Genomic DNA, 8,642 nt, shown 5'->3' with positions numbered 1-8,642 from the left:
TGTGCTGTTCAAACTACTGCCTCTTGGTCCGTGAACAGGTTCCTCATGAGCACTATAAGGTGTTTTGAAATTTCCATTCTTCAAAACATTGTCCATAATTTGTTGTGATCTACATAGTTGAACGCCTTCACATAGTCAACAAGACACTTAGCATTTTATTGTCTCAAGTCATAAAATATACTTCAAAACATTATTTTTAATGTCTGTATAATACTCTATACTCTGTACCATAATTCAGTTAATTAATTCTAAATTACTGGACATTTGGATAGGTATTATTTTGATCATATTATTATTTCACTACTTTCATTAAATTTATAAATTTAGTTGGTATAAAATAACTTGCAAGAGTTATTTACCATACCTAGAAACATGATGTATGTCTCAATTTACTCATTTCTTTAAAAATAAATTGAAAGTAAATATTTGTAGTTTTCTCCGTGCAGGCCTTATCTGTTTTTGCAGAGTTTATTTTGAGATATATTACTTTTCTTTTTTTTTTTTTTTGCTATTACAAATAGCATTTCCTTCCTTTTTAATTCTTTATGCTAATATCATCTTTGTATAGTTACTTTTGGAGCCCTGATGGCACAGTGGTTAAACACTCAGCTGCTAACCAAAAGGTCGGTGGTTCAAACCCACCAGCCACTCCTCAGGAGAAAAATGTGGCTGTCTGCTTCCATAAAGACTTGCAGCCTCAAAAACCCTATGGGGAAGTTCTACTCTGTCCTGTAGGGTCCCTATGAGTCAGAATTCACTGGACAGCAGTGGGTAGTTACTTTCCATCTGGCCACCATTCCAATATTTCACATTGATTCAAATCACTTTAACAACTCCAATCTGTTGTCAGGCTAATACGCCCACACAAAGGTGTAGGGGAGAGATCTTTTGGATAAAACGTTGAAGAGACTGGACCTCACATCTGGATAGATGTGATTAAAAACAGAAAGCAGGTAGATTCTGGACAGGGAAGAGAGAAGCAAACAGGTACATCTTTGTGGTGTATGTGTTTGTGTGTATGTGTGTAGAGGGATAGTATTGGAAATTCTAGACTTCTACTGACTGGGGAACTGGGAATTTAACTAATCGGCAAAAGATACAAATGAACCTGTTGACATCTGCGTTATATATGGTTTTATCTTGAATATGCCTGAGAATGTCTGGCATTTTCCTGTTTCTGTGCAATACCCCGGGGGATAGAATATTAATACACTAAAGCCTAATAAAAATGATTTTGTAAATGCTTTTAAGGTCTCATATGCTATTTGCTTCATTTAAATTCATTCCTAAGAAGATTCCGGGAAATGTAGAAACAGACATTTGTCTCCCAAGTTTACTTAAGGCCTTCTGTGTTTTTATACCCCTATATGTCCTACACACACATAACTTTTGAATTCGAGGTCTTGAGAGACTGTCTTTGAGCAAATCTCAAAGTCCTAAATAGTTGCCTCAGTGCCTCCTTCATCTCCTTATTCCACGGACTGTAGATCAAGGGGTTAAAAAGTAGAGTCAGCACAGAATAAAACAAAGTTACAATTTACTGGATCCCAGCTGCATTGCCTGGTGTTGGGCTCATATACATTACCATGATGGAGCCATAAAGCAGGTAAACCACGGCCAGGTGGGAGCCACATGTGGAGAAGGCCTTATGTCGGCCTTCTGCTGAGGAGATCCTCAACACAGTTCTAATTACCAGGGTGTAGGAACTGCTAATGAAGAGAAACGTGGAGAAAATGAGGACACAGTTAAAGATGGCACAGATGACCTCAGTGGCAGGAGCTGGCACACAGGACAGCTTCATTAGGAGTCCTGGGTCACATAGAAAGTGATCGATAGTATTGGGGGCACAAAAAAGGGAGCTAAGAGATGAGATAAACCGAGAGGAGGAAACAGGTGAAGCCACACACCCAGTGGCAGGCTCCCATTCTGAGGCAGCATCAGACTGTCATGATGGAGGGGTAGTGCAGGGGCCTGCAGATGGCAAGGTATCTCTCAAAGGCCATGATGGACAAGAAGAAGGTCTCAGCGGTGCCCACGGAAAAGAAAAAGTAGAACTGGAGGAAGCAACCAGAGAAAGAGATGGTTTTGGTCTCAGTGAGAAAGTTGGCTAGCATATTGGGCACCGTGGAGGTGACATACCAGATCTCCAGGAAGGAGAAATTGGCCAGCAGGATGTACATGGGGGTGTGGAGACGGTGGTCCCACCTCACAGCACATATAATGCACAGATTTCCAATCCGTGTCAGGACGTAGATCACAGAGAAGAGTATGAAGAGGAAGATCTGGATCTCTGAGGTACAAGGGAATCCAAGAAGAATGAATTCACTCACAGGGCCAGTGATTATTCTCTCCTGGGTTTTTCATGTTTCCCCTCCAAAACTGCAATGACAAGATATTGACACTTTTCAAATGACTACAGAACTTTTCTCATTAAGATGTTCTCTGAAATTCTTATAGTCTTAGGTCATTCGAAGGTTTTCAGCATTTTTTGTCCCAATGTGATATTGGGAGGACATGAGGAACATGTGGGTGTGAATACTCATGACCTGTTGTCAATGTGTTAAAGTAGAACTGCTCCACAGGGTTTTCTTGGCTGTTATCTTCATGGGAGCAGATCATGAGGACTTTCTCCCACTGTGCAGCTGGGTGGGATTGAACCACTAACTTTTAGGTTTATAGTCCAGCACAAACTGTTTGCATCACCCAGAGACCTGTGGGTACTTACTACGACCTCCTTATTGTGTCCATCATTGCCATCACATCCCTTTAAATATCTTCCTTTGTTCATGGTCCCCAGCACTGCATAAAACAAGACAGATGTTCTCTTGCCATTCAGGGCCTAGCAATCTAGTTCAGAAAAATCAACCTGAGCAAAACGTGTATGAGAACCCATAGAGAAGTTTAAATAATTTGCGCAGTGGAAGCCCTGAGTAAATATAGAGAAGACGATATTGCAAGAACTTAGAGCCTCAAAGCAAGGTTTATTTGTTTGTTTACTTTTTCACTATTGTACTCTTTAATAATAACACATGCATAGTTTTAGATGAGGTTCCTCTCCATATGGAATTGGCAACTTTAGAAAAGAGATAAGGAAAATGACCTTTAATTAGTGATTGCATACACCAAGGCTGGTTTATACATTTGTGTGTCTCTTGTTTTTAAAGACATCAGTGAAAGAAATTGAGCACTATGCATTTTTATTTTCTGTCAGTGTTTAAGGCCATAGGCACAATGGTCCACTTTGTGGTTAAAAATTCACTGGTCAAGAGGAGTAAGTTCATGTAGTGTTATTTTCAATAAACATTTTATAATAAAGCTGGCATGAATGAATGAGGTACAGAATACAAACTAACATGATTCTCTTTTAACTGAAATATACCCTAAGTAGAGTGTGCAATCCTGGTGGTGCTGTTATTAAAGTGCTTGGCTGCTAACCAGGAGGTCAGCAGTTCAAACCCACCAGTTGCTCCATGAGAGAAAAAATGTGGCAGTCTGCTTCCCAAAGATTTACAGCCTTGGAAACCCTATATGGCAGTTCTACTCTGTCCCAGAGGGTCACTATGAGTTGGAATCGATTTCAAGGCAATAGGCTTGGTTTAAGTTTGGGTTTAGAGTGTAAAGGCTTCAGTCCTCAGTTGGAATTTATCAGGGGCAGGAAAGTTTCTCACAGCGGTTTTTGATATACGTTTTGCCACATGGAGCAAAAATAATCACAGCATTTGTATCATTGAATGCACTCTGAAATTTGAACTACATTAGGTGAAGGTCTGTGCCTTGTCCTTATTCTCATTATTCTTTATGCACATTATCTGAGGCTCCTATGCTAAAGTTCTTTCTGGGTGACCCATCCTATAAATGTTTTTCCAGGACCCACTCCTTGGATCTTTTCACTTTTCCAGCTGTACTCTCTGTAAATGACCTGTCATTTAGGCCCTTGACTGTAACATCATCCACAGGAGAGCCCTGGTGGTGCAGTGATTAAGAGCTCTAGTGCTAACCAAAAGGTCAGCAGTTCCAATCCACCAGCCACCCTTTGGAAACCCTATAGGGCAGCTCTACTCTGTCCTCTAGGGTAACCATGAATCGACATCAACTTGAGAGCAACAGGTCTGGTCTTGTTTTTGAGATGTCGTAGCCTTGATGTCACTTCTCCACCCTGGATTTTTCTACACTACTTCTTACTCAACATCTCCATTTGATATTTAACAGGCAACTTAAACATAAACATGCCCAAGACTGCACTTTCGGCTTTTCTCACCCCAAACATATGACTTCCTACTTCTTCTCCACCTCAAAGAATGAGACCTCCATTTACTCAGTTGTTCAGGCCACAACTTTGGCCACATCCTTACCTTTTCTCTTAATATCTCTTAACCAAACCAACATAAATCCTCTAGACTTCACGTGCAAAGCATTATCAGAATTTAAACAGTTTTCACCATCCCCATCAACTATCCAGTCCTCTGTGAAATTCTCCCCTGGATCTGCTTCTATTTTTATATGTTTAGAGATTAACATCCATGTAGCAGCTAGACTGATATTAAAAAAAAAAAAAAAATCAGATCCTTTCAAGTATTTGCTCCCAGTCTTTAAAACATACTTAAAATAAAACTCAGATTGATTGAGTTTTAAGTATGGCCTTCTTCTGTGCCCTTGTTTTCTACCACTCTTCATCTTACTTACCCCGCTCCTGCCATGCTGTGATACTTGGCCATGTCAAGTGTGGGCCATATCAAGGCCTGGAATGCTTCTACCTCCTCTCTCCATATTCATGTGTCTTAGTTTCTTACTTCACTCAGAGTTCTGGTAAAGCTCAGAGACTCAGAGAGGCCTTCCTCACTTTTGTCTGTAATTAAATACTCCTGTTGAAACTCCATCCCCAATCCTACTTTATTTTTTTTCAAAGCACTTCTCATTACCTGTCATTGCATTATATACTTACTATCTATTTTCTGTCTTACCCACCTAAGCATAAGATGAGGACTTTGTTTTGCTCCTAGAATCTAGGACAGTATCTGGTACATTATAGATACTCAGTAAATATTTGCTGTCTCCAGAAATAAATAAGCCCTTATAGAGACCAATTAAAACAATTGTTTGTATTCAGGACAAAAAATGTTTAAAAAGATGCAAAAATTGGAATCTCTAGTTTGTTAAAAATAAAAGCAATGCAAAAAGGCAAAAAGAATTTTGTTTATTTTGGGAACGTGGCTTCTGTTCAAGTGAATAGCAGGATATCCATGATGGGAGCACAGGCAAGACAACTCAAGACAGAAATGCCTCTCCCTCTGACTCACTTCTTCCTTTCTGACCCTTTGTGCACTGTGCTCTCTCTTTGCCTGTAAGCCATAAGCAACCGCTCTCCATTTCCATTTGTGTGGATTGTACTCTTCTTTGCTGTCTTTTCTCCAGGTCTCTTTTCACATCTATTTGTCCATATCTTTAATTACTGTGTTTTATTGAATGAGTTTTTATATATTTTTTGCTTTTGTTATATAGGTAGATAAGGGAACTCTCTTACATTTATCTCTCTTAAGGAAAATATGTTTGTGTCTGTGACTGATAATTTTTTCTTCTGTGGTTAGCCTTTTTTTTCTCCAATGTTTTATTTATTTATTTTATATTGTACTTTAGATGACGGTTTACAAAGCAAACTAGTTTCTCACTAAACAGTTAGTACACATATTGTTTTATGACATTGGTTAACAACCCGACAACATGTCAACACTCTCTCTTCTCAAGCCTGGGGTCCCTATGACCAGCTTTCCTGCCCCGTCCTGCCTTCTAGTCTTTGCCCCAGGGCTGGTGTGCCCCACTGGTCTCATTTTGTTTTATGGGCCTGTCCAATCTTGTAGCCACTGTAATTTAATAGAATTTTTTTTGTTTTTCTCATACTTTTTCCTGGATACTCAAGAGTCAGAAAATCTGGTATGTGTGACTTGAATAACTAAGTAATAAGGCATAGAATAACATGTCATTCCAAAATTTATTCCTGACCCTTGTGATTTTGTGGTTCAATTAACATCTCCCTGTGAGTAAATATTTTAATTTTTGTTAAATATTTTAACTCATATGTTTATAAATAAAGCATGTATAACTGATGCTGGAAACTGTTCTCTATAGTTGAGAATCCAACCAACTGTCATTATGAAGAAGTTATTCCAATTTACATTTTCATGTGGAGAAAATAAAATACAGTGTTAGAGGAAAGGGAAAAAGACTTCACAAAATGTCTGAGCTGCTCCTTACCTGAAGCTCTTGTGTGAGAATTTTAGAATTTGGTAAGGGTAGACTTCCAAATGTAGGCTGCTCTCCCCTGGAGGATGCAAGTCAGCCTCTGTCTCCTCGGCTTCCCATGTCAGCAGTGGAAAGTGTGCAGCAGAGTCAAGGACAGTGGCGCTCACATTCACGCTTCTTAAGAGGCATCTAAAGGAGGGTAGTGTTTGAAGGTGACCTCACCAAGTGTGGGAATGATTTGAAGCCCAAGCAGTGACTATGTTGCTTAAATAGGCTGAAAGTGTGGTGGCATGCTGATGTAAAGGGCACTGAAATCTTTCCTGATCTGGGAAGGACCTATGACATTCCTGTCTCCAAAGGAGAGGATGTAGCAGACATTTTCTGAACCCTGGCTACTGTTTCCTTGGAAGCCCATCTTGGAGGGGTGGTGAATCAGAGCATGCTGTTCTTACTGCTGGTCTCCAGTTCCCCCATGTGCTTTTTATTAATTGTGCCAAGGTTTGTTTTTGACTCTCCTGGATTACCCAGCATCTCCCAGAGGCCTCCTCTAAGGATAGCAGTGAGAAAGTTTTGCCCAGATCTCTGAAAGTAGTTCTTTAACTGAGATCTAAATTGTTTCAACCTCTACGGGAAAAGGCAAAGATGATGAGGCCTGGGTTAAGCTGAAGAATAAGTTGGCCTTAAGCCTTGGATCACAAGTGTCCCTCCATATTTTTATAGTAATACAGTTATGTTTTCCCACAAAAGAGATTATTTGACTTAGGAAAGAAAATGTAAAGGCAAGGGTTTCTACAAAGCCAAATCATATAAAGACAGAGGTTAGTTTTTTGCAAATAATATACAAAATTCTTCAGAGGCTTACTGCATTTATTTCCTTCTGTCCACAATTCTACACATATACCAGTCTAAGTGTGCTATGCTAATGTTGGGATATCTAGATCAGCACCTATTGTTATGCTAATACTTGAACATAAGTTTCCATTTGTTTTGTGAATTTGTACTTTCAATTGCACTTCAGTGAGAGAAAAGTAAATTAAACATTTAAATCAGCAGTATGATTGCCCTAACCAGTAATGTGATTTTAGAAGGTATAAATGCAAGCAATGATCTAAAATTGGAAGATGATCCTGTTTGATTCTACATGGGTGAGATATATAGCCCTACAGAAGTTCTAGTTTTCATAATTTAATAAGTAAATGGGCAAAAGGCAATAAATTAGGGGGAGAGCAACTTAAAGGGGACTCTAATGTGGAAATGAGTAGAAGGAATGGGATATTTAAGTTGGAGAACAGGAGACTCAATTGGAACAAATGATCACTTAATGGAGGAATTGAATTTGTCCCCTTTGAACCTCAAAGTACAAAATTAGAAGAAGTGGGTAAAATTTATAGGAAGACACATGTTAGCTCAAGATAGAGAATAATTTTCTATCAGAGAAATCTGTAGTGATGGAATAAGTAAATCTTCGAAAGAGGCTACTTTCTATCATAGATTTGATCAAACAGAGGCTGGGGAAGTGGTAGAAGGGATGAAAGCATCAGATACAAATTTCTTTCAACTCTGAAACTCCATGATACACATCCAAGAAGTGTCAAGAGAAAATGAAAACCTAGCTGAGTAACCTGTGACATAAAAGAATGTTACGGAAAATATTGAGGTTAATGAGAAATTGAGGTTTTCATTAAAATGAATACAAAGGAATAGTATTTTCCAAGAGTACTAGTTGACATCAGGACAAAGGGACAAAGGAAAGGAAATGTTGAACTGTGGCTTGGTCAGCAAAGTCCTGGAGTTATGCCATGGGACTACAAAGAGCCCAACTCTATTAATTGAAGAAATTGGTCTTTTATCCAGAAAAGATAAGTATGGAAAGCTTCTACTTTCTAAGGTGAAATTTGAGCAGTTCTTTAGTTTGGTTAGGGATGGCTCTGCACGGAGAGTCTCTGAAGCAGATATAGTTTCTTTAGTAGCTTTTCAACTCTTTTTTGTGTTTTTTCATATTTTAAAACCCTTACTTTCTCACAAGCTCCCATTGCTGCTGTGTTATCACAAAGCTGAGAACTATTTAAACTAGCTAAATTATTTTTTTAATCAAAGTATTAGTTAAATTATTTTTGAAAAAGCATTTATTTTATTTTGTTATTATTAAATAAATGTGTTTACTTTAGAAAAAGAAGAATAATATAAAAAGTATAGGAAGAAATTGAAATCATCTATAATCCCATTTCCATTTTTAGGTTTTTTTCTAGTCTTCTCTCTGTACATGTTTCATATATTAGATAGATACATATGAAATTCTTTTTTCAAAATTGGAATCATAGTACTTGGAGTTTGTAAATATTTTTGTTCAATATTATATCATGAATCTCTTCCCACAGCACTAAGTATTCCTTGAAGCATGATTG

The 8,642-nt window shown here is 38.3% G+C and overlaps 1 pseudogene; it reads right to left on the bottom strand.

The window, feature by feature from the left end:
- Window positions 1-1,372: 1,372 nt before the first annotated feature.
- LOC126084475 (olfactory receptor 11H6-like) lies at window positions 1,373-2,318 on the bottom strand (annotated as a pseudogene).
- Between the last annotated feature and the right edge of the window lie 6,324 nt (window positions 2,319-8,642).

The sequence above is a fragment of the Elephas maximus genome, chromosome 10 (assembly GCF_024166365.1).
Source record: "Elephas maximus indicus isolate mEleMax1 chromosome 10, mEleMax1 primary haplotype, whole genome shotgun sequence".
Classification (NCBI taxonomy): domain Eukaryota; kingdom Metazoa; phylum Chordata; class Mammalia; order Proboscidea; family Elephantidae; genus Elephas; species Elephas maximus.
This window is presented reverse-complemented; position numbering and strand designations above follow the sequence as displayed.